The following is an 18,052-nucleotide window of genomic DNA, read 5'->3' on the forward strand; positions in this document are numbered from 1 at the left end:
AAATTTTCATCCCAACATTCGTCCTTATCCTCGGATAGGCAATTGTTTTCTCCCGGAATGAAAATATTATCCCCTGCGCGTCCCTGCACTATAAACAGACAGCAGGAGATGGAGAGAAATTTAAGAGTTGAGACAATGAGCTACATTTCAACATTAAAGTTAGGGTGAGTCGAGTCAAGAAAAGTCAACATAAGGAGAATCAGATAGAGAGAGAGATCGAAGGAGAGAGAGCTATTAAGAGTAACATTCTGACCAACATTTCATCTCCAAAACCAATTTCAGGGGTAAGAGAGATGAAAAAAAAAGATGAGGCCCACAGAGAGGAAAAGGGAGAGAAAGAGATAACAAAGTTGAGGCCCAGAACAAAATTTTGCTGTATGAATTCATGTAGATACTGAATGACGAGAGGAAAGCACAACATGGGAAAGAGGAAAACACAACATGGGGTGAGCCAACATGGGAAAGAGGAAAAACAAAACATGGGGAAAGAGGAAAAGAGAGACGCAAGATTATAATATTTTGTAAGGAAAAATCTTGAGAATGATGATTTTACCATTCATCCCGCGACGTATGTCTTGAGAAAAGCCAATGTTTATACTTTCAAACGCTGCACAAGAATGGCTTCCTGAGGAAGGCCCTTGGTTTTACTTTCCAGTCCCGTGGGCTCCATTTGTGTTTATGATGGCCTGTGAAGTTAAATGGATGTGTTAACTGTCCAACTTACGAAACTAAAGATTAGTGGAGAAAAGGCATTGAACTAGATTGAACTATATCTGTGACACTAATAGGGTGCAGTTCATATATTATAAGATAATAAGTAATGAAAAATAAATACATAACAATGACTATCAAAATGTATCTCAAGTAAATATCTAAATACCATTTATGAAAATTAGAACAAGCACATGAGTGTTACCGCTATTTTTCTCAGTTGGAGAAACTGATGAGATAAGGTAAAATAAAATTGGATCCAAGTGATCATAAAACGCTATAATTACACTAAGTAGCAAAGCAAAAAAGGATAGGATTACAAAGAACTTGATCAGCAAAATATAATATTTCTTTTGGGACGTGCAGTGAAAATTTAATTTTAGATCCATCTTAGAAAAAACATGGATATGCGAGACCTGATAATCTCAGTGTCTATGATCCTGGTCTCTCACAAGATAACCGAAATTGGCAACAGAGATGACTCCATATGTGCTGAGGATCTTAGCTTAATGGAGCCTAAAAAATGTGTCCAACCAAGCTCGATATGTTATCAAATGGGATTTGTTCCTCCTGGTTAATTATATGTAGCCCTTAGCAGTTGCATCTATGCCAGTTACCTTCGTAACATCTATCCACCCCTGTCATTACAAAATCCAGACCTCAGGGCGAAGATCCATACTTGTATGAGATGAATGAGTTTAGCTGCAAAATTGAAGGTTACAAGTCTCTAGAGTCATAAATATCCAAAATATGCTAACTATGAGAACAAAAGATGTGTATTAGAATGTAATTATTAAATTTATTTTTAACAATTGATTTTCTATAAAATGGAAACCCTGAGTAGTTAAATTATATTCATAATAACCTAATACTATATTTTCTGCCCATGCTAGTGACAAAACTTATAAGTTTTACTAAACAGAAACTGGTATTTGACCCAATGTAGACCCAATGTAAACTGGTATTTCCCCAAAAAACCAAAATCCAGACCAAAACTGGCAATTCCTGAGATAAAGAAAGAGATCCAAATGCTAAGATGAATAAATTCAAGAGAGAGAGTGTGTGCTTTTATACGCGTGTGAGAAAGAGATATAGGGAGGCATAAATAAAGAGACCCCCGACTTCAGCGAGACCAAGAAAATTGAGGGGGAGACCGAAAAGATGTATCTGAAATGGGGAAAAGAGAAAATGAGTTTAAAATGGGGGATGGGGTCTAAAATAGAGGGAGAGAGTGAGAGACAGATGGAGAAAGGAAGATAGAGAGATAGATACATAGGTGGAGAGAGATAGATACATACATACATATAAAGAGAGAGAGAGACAAGGAGTATGGGCGATGAAAGAGGAAGAGGAAAGAGAGAATGATGTATATTAAAATAATAAAGAGATATACATAAAGATAGGAAGGGAGGGAGGGGGAATGGGGTGAAGAGAGGAATCGACCGAGAGAGAGAGAGAGTGAGAGAGAGAAAGAGAGAGAGAGAGAGAAAGAAAGAGGGAGAGAGAGAGAGAGAGAAAGAAAGAGAGAGATAGATGACATACAGACAAAGACAAAGACAAACAAAGAGAGAGGGGAGGGAAAACAAGTCAGGAACTAACAGCCCTGTCAGTAGACAAGTGGGAAAAGTAAATAGGTACCCCTTGTAAGATTAATGGCTAGGACGCAATGTAAGGTTAGACTTAGATAGGATTAAAGATACAGGGTCAGGATTAAACCTAGATAAGATATCACCTAATGGTCGGATAATAGCCAGATATGGCCTTGACAGTTTGTTATAATGGCCGGGATTAAGATATAGCCACATTACTACTATATGGTTAGATAAATACAACCATTCATGTACTAAGTTTTCATCTTTAAGTGCCTCTCTTCTACGTATCCTTATTCTCTTTCCACCTTCTTCTTTTTCTTGTTCTTCTGGAATAACCTTAATTCGTTATATGACACCAGAGCCACAAGGATATCAAAGATGTCTGAAGGAAATGTTTTTCTTACGGCTTCCTCTTCTCTCATAACTCGAACTATGTCATCAACCGGACAAGTACCAGTGAGGATACAAACAGGAACAATGGTGCATGTGAAGCTCACCAAGAAAAATTGTCATACCTTGAAAAATGTAATTATAACATTCCTAAAGGGTATGATCTACTCAAATTCACAGAAGTTCAAGATTTTGTGGACAAACAACCATCGAGTCTCTTGTTCCTTTCCCCTCTCAAAATTCAGCTTTTACACTTAGGTTACATGGTGAAAATTACCATTTTTCCCCCAGTTAGTAATTTATTTTTATCTATAAATGTAGGCATGATCTGAATGCATTTATAACTATACAGCTAGAAAGAGGAGGTCAAGACAAGAAAATCCATGAGAAAGTCATCTCAATCGGACTTCAGGACCAAAAGTTATTAATAAATAAATTTAAACCAATTTTAGCCATTAGATTTAAATCCATTTATTTATTAATTTAATTATTCCACACGCCATGATGTGTCGAGTGCGGATTGGCTGGCACAATTTGAATCCATTTTTCGGGTTGAATATATGAGCGCCACGTACCCCTGGTCCTCAAATGAAAAATAAAGAAAAACAATAAAAACAACATGATACTACGAATTTTCATGTATCCATACGCTCTTCATAATTTAAACCATTCAAATGGTGCCACGTCACCTCCCGTGCATGCGCTTTGCATGCATAGCACGGGAGGTGAGCTTACCATATGGAGAGAGACTGGCCTGGGATTTTGCACTAAAGTATCTGATAAAACGGTGGCGTGCAAACGGATGCCGCTCAAAAAACATTTGTCTATATATCCTCTTCGCTTTTTCTCTGCACCTTTTTCTCATAAAAACCATTAAAAAATTGTTGATTAATTGTAATAAAACCTTGTAACTATTTTAACTGCTTACAGCCATGACCGAGAGCTGTTTTAAGGGCATAATTGTTTTGAAATTGCTGAAAAACTCATATTTTCTATATTAATATATCATTTTCCTAGTTAAAAATTCATTTCTTCCTCGAATAAATTCCCCAAATTCCAATAAAATTCCAGAAATTCTAGGAAAATCAGAAATTGCTCCCTACATTAACTGACATAAAAATTAAACTTTAAACATGTCATTTTCATTGAAAAATAATTATTTCAAGCTCAAATAAATCCCCTAAAATTCATAAAATTAACAGAAAATTAGGGAAAAATCAGGAATCACTTGAAAAAATTCTTTCCATGTAAATATATGATAACAAACCTTTTAATCTTGTTAAATGCATAAAAGTGTGCTAAATTTCTTGAAATAAAGACCGAAATCAGGGTGATATCAGTCTTTCACTTCCTCTACCTCATTTTTTAAGTAGAAACATCCTTAGCTAATTAAAATGAAAAAAGAATATAAATAAAGAAGCTAATTCACCGCCCATCCCTATTAGGTTGTTCCTTGGGGACCTAAACTAACACTTTGCATTATAGTTAATAATTTTCTTTAATGTTTTTTTTTCATTTCTCTATTAGACACTTCTACTTGGTGGATTGAGGGTGACAGGGAGTTGTAATCCAATGGTTAACATTATATAATTTCAACAAATATTTAGAAATTTTTTATTGGAATAAGTGCCACCGTCAGGAATTATAGGTTGTGGGCAGCCAACCTGGAAAATATATGTTATTTGACAACATTGATGACTACTTTATGATCACGTGTCCTAGTCGGTATAGCGTGCATCCCCCCTAAAGATAAAACCAACACCAACAAAGATTCACTCATATCCATAAAATTATGGAAAGGGTCACATGAAATCTATTCCCCACAAATCAAATAATTAAACTTTGCGAGTAGGTTGGCGAGGCATTTTATCTTTTGGTCCCACATTCACCATCGATTAGCATCAAATGCATCTATTACAAAACTCATACACATCTCGATGAAAACGCAGCGGATAAAATCCACATTGTAACACCTTATATGCTGTAATATTGGAGTAGTGTTCCCGCACACAAAGACGACTGGTAAGACTCCAAGGCTATCCATTGTTCATCTTTAGGTATGCACATTCTAAAAAACAGTTTAACTCCTAATCTGAATCATTCAGGTTCATCTTAATAATAATAGTTGGTATCCTTAATTATTTTTTGATTGTCAGAATCCCAAATATTAGGTATTTGATCAGTAGCCAAATAATTCACTATGTGTGCATACAAAGGTAGTTCCTTAGTTCATATTCCTAGTATTTGCTCATTAGGGAAGGAATCTAATATGCGAACAATAAGAGGCATTGATAATCACGAGAGGCGTTTTGTTTCCCCATTATTAACTCCTCGCCTATCTCTAATTTGAATGTCAAACTATTGCTTCAATATAATCAATGTAATAAATATTGGTTTGGACTCTTTCATACACAGCAGATGTTTGAGAGAAGCATGATCTGAATAATTATAAGCTTGTTGCCTATAAGGCAAGATCTAAATTTATCTTAATCAAAAACCATTGCAAGTCATTCCTTCAGAGTAGTAAGAAACTTTACTTGGGCAGCATCAACGGTCTTAATTGGATACTATAAGGCTGTACATTTCTTGTCCTTGCGTTGTCTAAAAATTACTTCCACGACGTTGACTGAAGCATCACAAAAAAAATCAAAGGGAAGGCTCCAATTTGGGGCTTGTAACATGGGAGCCATCACCAATGCCTCTTTGATTAAATTAAAATCCAGCTTGCGTTAATTATTCAAAATAAGTTATTTGTCATGTAAGAAGTAACATAAAAGGTTTAGCCACTTAATCAAAATATTTGAAAAAACAACGATCAAATCTCGCCTGGCACAAGTAGCCTCTAAGCTACTTTAGGGTAGGGGTAGTGGAAGGTTCTTGATTATTTCGTTCTTTGCCTTGTCCACTAGCAGCCCCTCCTTGCTGATACGCTTTTGTCAAGATGATCCCCCTGCCCACCACAAAATGTGACTTGTCCCAACTGAGCATCAACTTGTTTTCACTGCAAATTTGTAGCACCTTCTCCAAGTTACACAAAAAATATTCAAATAATTCACCAACCAAAGAAAAGTTAACCATGAAAACCTCTAAGACTGCGCCAACAAGATAAAAAAAAGATAACTCCATGCACCTTTGAAAAAAGCTGAAGGAGCATGAAATAGGTCAAATGCAATTTTTCAAAAAGCAAAGGTTCCTAGGGGACATGTGAATGTTGTCTCATCCTGATCATTTGTATGGATTCCAATCTGATTATGGCCTGAAAAAACACCCAAAAAACAATAGGAACTCTGTCCAGCTATCTTTTAAAGGATTTTACTAATAGAAGGCAACAGATAGTAATCTTTTTTAGTTCCTTAATTTAACTTTCTAAGTACACACCTTCCAACTGGAAGCAACCCTAATTTGGATATCTCTCCCATCTTGGCTTTTTGTACAGTGATTCATGTCTTTTTGTGCACTACATCAATTGAACTAACCACTTACTATCTAAAATAGGTTAAATGAAGCTTACGTTAAGTCACATGGAAATCTCTTTGAAAATAACATCATGCAAATAGGTATTCAGGCTCACCGATGTTCTACCAATGGCTTTCAGCCTACTTATACCAAAAGTACTATGTTGACAAATATAAAGACTAATTCCATTTATATTTTTAATTACCCACCAAATGGGACTTCTGCTCTTCAACAATACCTCTCAAAGATTAGTCTCGATCTGAATTGTAAATGTTGGTGAGATGATGGGTATGTACACTTTACTTGGGCCGAAAAAGACATATTTCAGACTAGACGGAAAGGGGTTTTACCTCTAATTCCTCTATGGGCATATACATGTGATCGTATGTGCTAGCACTTCCCTTTTTGTCTGTTTCATCCTCTTCCTCTTGAAGGTACAGTCCTCTACTACCTACACATCATAAGTCATATTTCATATGGTTTACCAACTTCATCTTCATCTTCCAACGAACATGTATAGACATCCTCTTAGATACTATCAGGAAATTTCATCAATTTGGACATTGATAATTCAACAGCTTCCTTTCACATTCTCAATATAATTTATCCTTCATTTCAACGGGTGTTCACTTTTGCAATGGCCAAAACTGAGTGTCCCAAACTAATAGGTGCATTACTAATCTTCTCTAAGATGTTCACATCTACCGTTAGAAAATCCACTATAAATGAGCATTTATCGACTTTCACAACTACATTTACTAACTGCTCACATGGTCTTTTAATTAATCCACTTGTTAATTGCAATTCTAAAAACCATGGGTTTCAATTTTCCAAACTTAAATGTATTCAATAGGGCCTAGGCATGTGAGTAACACTTGCCCCTGAATCAAGCAAATATTAGCAAAATATGTCACCTCTAATATTATATTTGATCACTGGTGCTCATGGATCTTTGCGGTTATTAGGTAATTCATCCCAAGAGATTGAACTAATGTCCTCTAAATGTTGAATCCGGTTTTGCTTCCCAGGGGTTGTACTGATGGAAGGCGAACTACAGAATAAGTTTTGAATGTCCTTGTAAATTTAACTCTCCTATTATCAATTAAAATAAAGAAAATATAGAAACTTATTCAAATGTATAGTGCGAGTAATTGTCTCCACAGGGAATGGCCTTTAGACATGTATTAATAATCAAGTTTTTTAAAAAAAGATACAATGATAATAAAAGAAGAAATAAGTAGTAGAAGGTAGATATAATAATAGGTGAATAGGACAAACAGAGAAGAGAGTATTTTCGGGATTATATGTATTGTATAATAGTAAGAATAACAAAAAGTAAGATATTTGCTGAAAAAATAAGGACGATAATAGTGTAGTTAGTAAAGAAATAGAAAAAATGGAGTTAGATATGGAGAAAATAAGTAATAATCTAACTATGATATAACTAAGTGGTAGGATAAGTACAGAGAGATATTTTAAATGAATAAATCATCAGTAATAGTGATTAAAAAATAACTATATCAATGTAGGATCACCTATACTTGCAGAATATGAGTACGTGAAATATTTTTCATACAGTTATTATTGGTTGATTTAAATGTTTTATATTCTTATGTATTTTTATTATTGTTTAAGGGTCGATTTATGAAATTAATGGCTTGGTTTGATTGAACACCTTACAGCCGTCCGTCTCCGGCGACGGCTGAGGCGGCCGGAGACGGACGGCGCCGGCGGCAGCCATGCTTTCTGAAGATGCCATTCCTTATGTAAGAAAACCAATATAATTACAAGAGGTGTGGGAGAAAATTGACAGAATCTGTTTTATACATTTTTGATTGAAGGAGCTTCAGGGACAAACCCTGAACATGGAAATTGGTCCCATGACTAGATGCAAATATATAAATATTTTATAACTGGTTTTGGATCTCTTGAATCAGCTAGGAAATCTTAGTGAGTTGCCTCTTATTTTTGTTTTCTTTAAAGGACATAGTTCAACCTTTGATCAATTCCGGGTGGATTGCAATACCAACATCAATCATCTTAAATTTGATGAAATTGTGACACGTTTGAAGGTGCATTATGCTTTCTTGATATTTCGAAATAAGACACTAGAGTGCTCTTTCCTCAAGCTGCTAGAAATCTCAGGCCCAATTATCTCATGCATTGAGCCAAATAGTAAGAATATATTTTGTTCACTACAACAGATATAATCTGAATAGTTGTCAAGGAGGGACACAAATCAAAGAATCCCGAAGAGGTGCCAGCTTTGTTTTGAATTCGAACACAGAGAAAGGAAATACACTGATTTCATAATAAATTATCAAGATTAGATGCCCAAGACTAATAACCAAACATAAAATTTTTTGGCAACCCTAGAATATGTAGTAAATTCATCAGACCACAACGCGTGGTATTCTAATAGTGGTGCCATTTATCTGGTGACATGATGTCAAAATCAAGTTACTCAACACCAAGAGTATCACAGAAAGGACCATATTCAAATAAGTAGTGAAAAATGTTTGAAAACCATACCTTTTAGCTCTTCTAACTATTCTAGAAATGAAAAGGTAATTAAATGATATTGAAACATTAATAAAATTACTCAAAAATACCACCTATTCTGAAAATAGCCTTTCATCAATATGCATATTGATAAGCCGAAAATAGGGGTAAAAACTGTGCAATTTTTAGCCCTTGTCGTTGTGGATTTTGGCTTATGCAATAAAATTTATAAGAACTCCACTTAAGACGTATAGTGATAAGTACGAGTGTCGTCCAAGGGAAGCTAGTAAGGAATTTGATTTGGTGATTGTATTGGTCGTTTCACTCTGATTAAACTGAATTTGATCTTCAATGAGGATCAAGTCACCCTAATTAGATGAGAATTTAGAAAGCGGGGTAGAAGAGTTGAGATGAATAGAAGAAATATGGAGCTCTAAATTGGCTTCTTTGATCCTAATAAAAGGATCCAAGAGGTCAATTAGAGAGGTTAAAAGGGAACTTTTAATTTGAGTTTAGTTTGTTTTTGCAACTTTGATAATTCAGAACTGAAATGGGGGTAATTTAATCTCCTAAGAATTGAAACTAATTTTTTTTTAGAGTTTTTCTTTGGAATGCAGTTGAAGGCTTAGTTGAATCCCTCAAATTCTCCTCTCAATCCTAATCAGGGCTTGTACATGCCGCTCAAGCCAAGCGATTTAGAATTTTATATCAAAACCAAGAAGAAGAAACAAGAAATTGAACTAATCTCATTCAAAGTGCACAAATCCAAATACAATCAAGGAAAAAGTACGAGATAACTTGATCTAGGGTGGGAATCCTCTCTGTCTTGCAGTTGTGATAGAGAACCATCAAGAATGAGCTCCCCCTTTCGAAATTTAGCTTTTATACTTAGGTTATATGGTACAAACTACCATTTTACCCCCGTTTAGTACTTAATATTTATCTATCAATGTAGGCTGGATCTGAATGATCCAACCATACAGATAGAAAGAGGGGATCAAGACGAACAAATCCATAAAAAAATCATCTCATTCAGGATGAAAAGTTATTAATAAATCAAGTTTAAACCAATTTAATCCATTAGATTTAAAATTGATTTATTTATTAATTTCGTTTTTAAACACGCAATAACGTGTCGCTCTGTCATTCGCTGGCGCATTTTGAATCCTCCTTCTTGCAGAAAAGTCCTTAAAAAGCCAGGAATTGCTTTTGGACGCCGCCCAAAAGTAATTGCGTATATGCCCCTAGCGCACTTTCTCTCCTCCGATTTCTCCTAAAAACATTAAAAATATATATTAAAAATTGCAATAAAACCCTATAAAATTTTAAATTGGATCTTTATGCCTGCAATGGCGACCGAGAGCTGTTTTCAGGGTCTTCTTGCAATGAAAGTTTGCAAAAAGGCCCTTGAGAGTTCGAAAATAATAAAAATACTTCTTTTTCTATTATAAATATACTTTTTTTCCTTGAAATAAATACATTTCCTCTTCAAATAAATCTCAGAAAAATCCTAAAAATTTGTAAAAAATTCTAGAAAATTCTATAAAATTCACTGATTCATTCCCATGCTGATAAATGTCGAAATAAAATATTAATATGCCATTTTCATTCAAAAATAATTATTTCGAGCTTCAATAAATACTTTAAAATTCATAGAATTAACAGAAAATTAGGGAAAAATTAGAAATCACTAGAAAACACTATTTTCATGTAAATATATGGTAACAACCCCATTTTAAGCTCTTTAAATGCATAAAATCATGCTAATAACATGAAATAAAGACAGAAAGTAGGGTGTTATCACATATGTTGAATTTCAATCTAATTGTTTCATTGTGAACGAAATAGCAACTATCAGATCCTTCTCAGAGAGGACTTAAGTACAGTCTCTGTGAACTTTGTTTGGCCTTCCAGCAACCCACTTAAATTGGAAATTCATATGTAATTATTTTTAAACTACTATATCCCATTAACTTCCTTTTTTAATGACTTATCATGCCTGAAAAAATGCTTAGAATTTATTCATTTATGTTTATGGGATCCTTCTCCAATTATCATATAGTTGGGATTCTCTTTGCATGTTTTGTATGTCAATGATTTCAGCAAGTACAGATGGCTTTATTCAATTAAGAGGAAAACTGATTCATTGCAGACTTTTTTAGAATTCAAAATCAACTAGAGAATCAATTTAGAACAAAATTTCAAAATCTACAGTCTTATTAGGTTGGAGAGTATCAAGTTATTCACACTCGTCTTAAAACCAAAGGAACTGTTCATAGGGTGTGATATCACAACACTCCACAGTAAAATGGAGCAGAGAAAAACAAATATAGGTATTTGATACTACTACTCTTTATTTCCTTCACCAGGGGTAGACAACTAATGAACCAAATAATAGGGTTGAATATGTTGTTTAAGGCTTCTGGTTTATAAAAAAATGTTTATAATTTTAAAACAAGCATTGAGCGGGTATGGACATCACTAGTGTATAGCGTATGAAAGAGATACCATGCTTTTTGTGTTGGAGATACCATGATATAGTGTATGAAAACATCACACTAACCTCTTCATCAGATGCCCAACTAGACCGAGAGGTGTTTTAGATTTATGTTTTGATCTAAATATAACTTCTTCAATCCTTCACTTTTGGATCAAGAACCAACCCAAATGAGATTTTTAATGTGCAAATCATTCCACTAATTGTAATTAGGAACAAAATCCACTGGTGTTTGTTTTACAACAAAGGGGGCTTATATTTGTATACATAATATGGTGGATAAAACTACGCTCCAAATTTCACCCCAAAAATCCTTTTGATCATTAAATAAAACTACCATTTGGATTTGAAGTGATCCAACTTTCTCTCTCTTCCAAATTGTACGACGTAATACCAGCATCGTCTTAACTTATAGGAGCAGGAAGAGTCATTTAATTTAATAAAATATTGAAATAAATTCAAAGTTTTTTTCGAATTACAAATTTAAACTAGGAATCCTATTATCCCATATGGAAGAAAACAAAAAGTCTGAACCATATTTATGAAATGAGGTAATAATATTAGTCAAAGGGTTGGGCATTATAGTCGTTAAAAATTCTAATATCATGTTCATTATTGATTATTTCTCTTGATACCATATATAGATATCCAGATATGAGTTCTGACATCCGGATATGGAAAGCCAATATCCGATATCCACCTCGTCCTTACTTATTCGATATCCAGCCCGATATCCATTTTAGACATAATGTCGATATCCATTTGATATCCGATATCCGGTATTAAAAACCGTCTTATTTTTTCTGGATATCAGATATTGGTTGTCTGATATCATATATTGGGCAGATATCAGACGGCTGTTTACAACATCGGGCATGAGTCATCATGGGCAAACCTGGTCAATACAAAGGAATTTATAAAATATATCTATAAAGATGCAGGTGTATAAACAGGGATAGAGAGTGATAAATATGTGCAAACTGTCTAGAGACGCAGACAGAATGGTACTTGTGATGGCAGGGAAGGGCAATCTTCTTCTCTCCTGTGTTGTAGACCATATGGCACATCGCACCTACCATATCCAGGTGGATAGAGAAAGACAAGGGAGAGACAGAGGAAGAGGGAGGAGAGACACATAGATATATATAGATAAATAGAGATATAGAGAGAAGCAGAGAGCGAGTGCAGAGTTAAGGCAATGAGCTACAATTCATTCTTAAGCATATGCTGAGAGAAATTAAGAAAAGCAAACGTAAAGAGGGCTAGTAAATAAGGATAAATATATATGTGTATATATATATATATGTAGAGACAGAGAGAGAAAGAGAGAGAGAGTGGCATGGAGACTACTAACATTTCATCTCATAAATATATTTCAAGGGTTAGATAGATGGAAAAATGACGAAAGACTGCAGAGGAAGAGGGAGATAGAGAGAGAGACCCGAGTTCATGCACTAACCTGAATTTCAAATCGGTAAAGATTGCAAGAGAAGCAAACAGAAGATAAATTAAGGCAAGCCAGACGAAGAGGACAAATGAGTCATAAGATTAATATTATCAGAAAGGGAAACTTGAGGAAGATGATGTTACCGTTCACCACGGGATGCCTTTCTTGAGAAACATGAACATTTACACGTTGAAACGGGCAGGCATGAAAGACTTCTTCAGATAGGCTGTTGCTTTTGCTTTTTGTTTACGATGACTAAAAAGTTAAATGCTATTAATGTATATGTAAACTATGGGGGAAAACTATGACTTTAGCAATCTTTTGAAAATTTGGATCCAAATATTAGCAGAGAAAATACAACAAAGGAGATATATGAAATTAATATGATGTCGTCCACATATTATATGATAAGAAATAATAAATAATGATAGAATACTGATAAATGAAATTTACATAAATTAAATATTGAAAAATAATAATAAATTATTCACAGGAAGTAGTAGCCTCACCTGAGAATAGCTGGTTGGATTCTAAGTGGGAGAATCTGTTGCGGTTAACTGGAGACAAATATAATAGGATGAAGATCATTACCGAACTAAATGATTTTACCTAGTACAAATTTTAATTATCACAACTTGACCTTGGAATTATTATTGCCAAACTCTTTTTTCAGATGTTGAGATAAAAACTATTATTTAAACCACTTGAAAAAAATAACTGGGGTATCCAAGACAATAATCTAAGTATTCTTTTGCCTCTACCCTCTCACAGGATAGCTGGGTTCTGCAGCAGATATAGCTCTGTAAGGAGCAAATGGTATTTTTTTCGTCATCGATATGTTTATGTAGCCCTCTACTATTAGATCTTGGTGGATCTCCATCTGTATGTTCTGCATTGCAAAGTATCTTTCTTTCTACAGCATTCTTCTTATTTTTCTAATTGTGCACAGCTCTTTAAGAGCCGTAAAAATTGTCATAGTGGATGTTCGCTTGAGATAAATGAAGCAAAAGGTGTAAACAATCTTGAAACTAGTAACCGGAAGAAGAAGAAGAATGGAGGTAGAAGAAAAGGAGAGGAGAAAATAACACCAAGAATGGTGCTTAAAGATCATTGTGTCTCATATCATTTAAGACCATGTTGGTTTGTATTTATAGGTAACAGAATAATACTGAAACGACAAGTTTCAGGAAATTATAATTTAACACGTATATTTAATGCCCTATCCAGATTTAATCCTGACCTCTAGATTCTTCCAATATATATTTAATCCTATCCATCTTTTTTTTCCAGAAATATTGTTCCATTGATATGAACGTGACTAAATCTAACACGTGGGCAGCCACCTTGGAGATGGATATGTCATAAATGGGGGGTATTTGAGATAAACTCTATGTCATAAATGTCTGGGTCCTGCTGGTATGAATGTTTCTGTAGGTTACAATATCAGTTACTCGTCTATCCATGCATGTTTGCGTGATGATTCTTCGTGTTTTCCTTGGTGCAGCTGAAGGTGGGTTGATTTTACTAAAGGAGTGTGCAATAGGAAAATTGGATATTTGTGCTTCAGCTTGTGGATAAGCTTTCTGGTTGTTCCTTGGTTGTACTTTCATTTCTTGGTTGTTCCTTGGTTTTACTTTAATTTCTTGGTTGTTCCTAGGCTCCTTTCTTTTCATACTCCAGTGCATAGAGTCCTCGTCTTATTGTCCTATTGGATTTCAATGATCTCCTATGGACTATGGACCTGAAATAGAGTGAATTATATGATTAGATCAGTATAAGTAGGGGTTGAACTCATACTAAAATGCCAGATCATCAATTTCTTTTGGATAAAATAATAAAGGAAATAATCATCAGAAGTGAGTGAACTACATTTGTTATCTCAATATCTAGTCTTGATACCCTGCCATTTCTTCTGAAGTATGATTTACAAGGAGTTTGATATGACTTTATGAAAGACTATCAATGGTCCATTTTTTCTTCCATTGCAAAGGATTGGGATGGGGTTTAACATCCACATATCTTGATGGAAAACACTGCACATATTACTTTGAGGTTGTCTTTTGTTTTAATCTGTTTGTGCCAAACCTATTGAGTATTGTCTTTCACCCATATCTGGAAATCTTCTCTATAAATCACTTTTTTATTTGCTTCAATCTATCTTCTTCAAATTTTCAAGCCCCCCGTTTCTTTGTTATTGTTGTATCTGTCCACCTCAAGATTTTTGTCATTCCTTTCTAGGTTGGCTATTGCAAAGTATTGTTTCAAGCTTGTAATAACCTTTTCTTCACCTTCAGTTGGGTATTGGTTCCCCTGTTCTCCTCTAGTGAGGGTGATCACAAGCTTTGCAGGTGCAAGCTTACATCTTGCCTAGTGAGAAACACAAGCACAAATGTACCCATTGTATTACAAAGGAAATCCCTTCAAATGCGGCCACTCATAGTCCTCCCAAAAATTGCTTCTCTAGCTTCATATCTCATTTCACCAGGGTGGGCAGGGTGTCAGCTACTATGTGATACCAAGATAAAAATATCAAAATATATACAATATTTTTCACATTATATATTTATATATATGTATTCCTTAACAAAGGTCCACTTAAAAAAGGTGTCCAAAATGTAAATTTTGAATTGAGAATAAATTGAAGCCATGAAACATAATAATATCTACCAGGTTCATGAATACTAACATACAGAAAAGGAACACTTGAACTGATTTTTGTGTGAGTGTGTTCCTCAATAGTTGGGCTTCTTCTTCTGCCTTACTGGTGAAGCGTTCTCATTCATTTGGTGATCTTGAGGTTTGACAGTCTGATTTTGTATGTGATGTATCATCCATGTACGGTTACCGTTAGGTCTAAAAATCTACAAAAAACATTTTGCATTTCTCATCTAACCGCATTGCTGACAAGAGCACCCGCAACTATATTTCCTTCTCAATCGATATGTGCCATACTTGTGATGTTTTCCATATACGGTCTCATTATTTTCCCTAACTTTTTAGTTTCTAGAGTTTACATGTACCTGTTCTAATGATCTAGCATAATGCCCTAGAATTTGAGTGATGGCGAAGCCCTCAAGCTATCTACGTATATTTTTTTCTCTAGGTTTAGATAAATTTTCCATTTTTTAGATTAATCTTTTTCCCTTATTTTCCTCATGGGTCCTATATAAGGAGCCCTCATGTATTAGAACAATAGATTTTCCCTTTGAAAGAAACCACTTTTTGGAAAGAGGTCTGAGTGACCTAGAAGAAGGCGGCTCCACCGCCGGAGGCGGCACCACTGTCGTTGGCACCGCCTCGCCGCGCCCGCGCTGCCTCACCGTGCCCCACGCCGCCTCGTCGCGCCCGCGCGCCGCCGCCGTGCGCGCCGCGCTCGCCGTGGCGCGCCGCCTCGCCGTGGCGCGCCGCGCCGTCGCGCCAGCACGCCGCGTGCCCGCTGCCTCGCCCGTGCGCGCTGCCTCGCCGTGCCCGCGCCGCCTCGCCGTGCCCCACCCCGTGCCGCGCCTCGCGCCACCTCGACACGCCGCTCCGCGCCGCCTGCGCGCCGCTTGCGCCGCCCAACCGCGCTGCGCCACACCCCGCGCCGCCTAGCCGTGCCCAGTCGCGCTGCGCCACGCTCTGTCGCCGACCCCGGCAGCGCCATCGCGCGCCCAGGCTCAGCCAACCGGCCCAATGGACCAATTAGCCTAGTGGGCCAGCAACAGCCGACCGGGCCCGTCAGGCCCAGCCGCCGACACTGTGGCCCGAGGCGCTGCAAGTCCGCCCCCCGAGCCTCGGTTTATCCTTAGCCGCTGGGCACACTTCTCGAGGCGGCCACATCAGCCCAGCCCCTGTGGGCTTTCGTTATCGGGCCGCCTCCGGCCCATCACCGCGGCCCAAATCGCGGCCCAAGCCAAGGCCCAACCGCGACCCTAGCCTTGGCCCAGCCGCGGCCCACCCCAGCCGCTGCCGCCGACACCGACCGCTGCCACCTCAGGCCGCCACCGCCGCCGCCACCGCCGCCGCCACCTTTGGCGGCCGCTGCCGTCACCGGCCGCCACCGCCGCTCAATGCCGCTGCCATCGCCCGACGTTGTCGCTGCCGCCGCCGCCGCTGCCGCTGCTCGTCGCCGCCGACGCCGCCGTTGCTCGCCGCTCGCCGCCGCCGTCGCCGTTCACCGACGCCGCATGCCGATGCCGCTCGCCAACGCCGCCACCGCTGCTCGACGCCACCACCGCTTGACGGTGCCGCTGCACTCTTCGCCATCGTATTCGTCATCCGGCCGGCTGAACCTACCCGCCCACCGGTAGTCGGGTCCACCAGCGCCTCGACTACTATCCGTGGAGCATCGACCACACGAAGATAGAGACACCGTTCGGCCCCAACGATTGAGGACCCCGCGCAGGACCTTTCTGGGACACCCCCACATAGAGCGGGCGTGCCATCCAAGATCACCGTTCTCAGAGAAGGACGAACGGACCATGCTCCCACCGCAGGACATCGACGACGTCCGTCCTGCATCATTGAGTCAATATAAATTTGAGGAATCCCCCATTAGTTTCAGATATGTAACCCATATTGCAGTGAACAATATTCTGTTTGCATACTAGTTATAGTCGAGTAATAATGTCAGGAAGCAAATATCGTTTTCTTATTAACATCTCTGAGGAGACATCCTCCAAACCCCTTTTCGGGGTTTCCTTTTGAGGCATAGTCTATACTCAGTTTGTAAATGCCTTGAGGTAGTTCTATCCATAAAATCAAACCATAAGTATATGCATATTCCATTTGGCCCAACTCAAGACCCAATTGCCAAAACCCTAAATTTGTTGCTGAAGGGTAATCTTTGCTGGCTAAACAAGGGGTTCCATAGTGTACAGCCACTTTTGTACCCCTGTAATAATGGACAAATAGCCCAAAGGGTGATCTTCCCATTCGCATAGGTTCCTTTTATTTCATATTTCCCATCGTTTGAATGTGTTGGAATATGCATTTGGTGTTGCATTATTTGTCAAAAAAGGTGACGTGTTGTGATGTATCCCTCCTTGGCGCGTTCAATTTAGCTAAGTGCGAGATCCATATGTACTTAGCCCATTCCCCAGTAAAGAAAAAGTGGATTCTATCATCTATGTGTGGATCTTTGAGACAAAAAAAAATATTGGATGTAGTTTGAATTCCTTCTCTGTTGTATATCTCTCTCCAGAGGCAAACTGTTTTTCAAAAAATGCCATGTGAAAAAACTTTTGTTTTGTGGGGAGATTGGATAGATAGTTCTCTCCATACTTATAGTTTTACAAGTGGGCCCATTACACGATAACTCACCGTAAAGGACAAAGATAAAAAGTTCGAGAAAAGACATAAACAGAAGTTGGACACAACTCTCTGACTGACAACAATAAACTCCCTTATTTTCACTTTCCAGTTCTAAGGATCAATCGACCATGGACATCTTCTTCCAACATCAAGGTACCCATACAA

Source organism: Wolffia australiana, chromosome 9, assembly GCF_029677425.1.
Source record: "Wolffia australiana isolate 7733 chromosome 9, ASM2967742v1".
NCBI lineage: Eukaryota > Viridiplantae > Streptophyta > Magnoliopsida > Alismatales > Araceae > Wolffia > Wolffia australiana.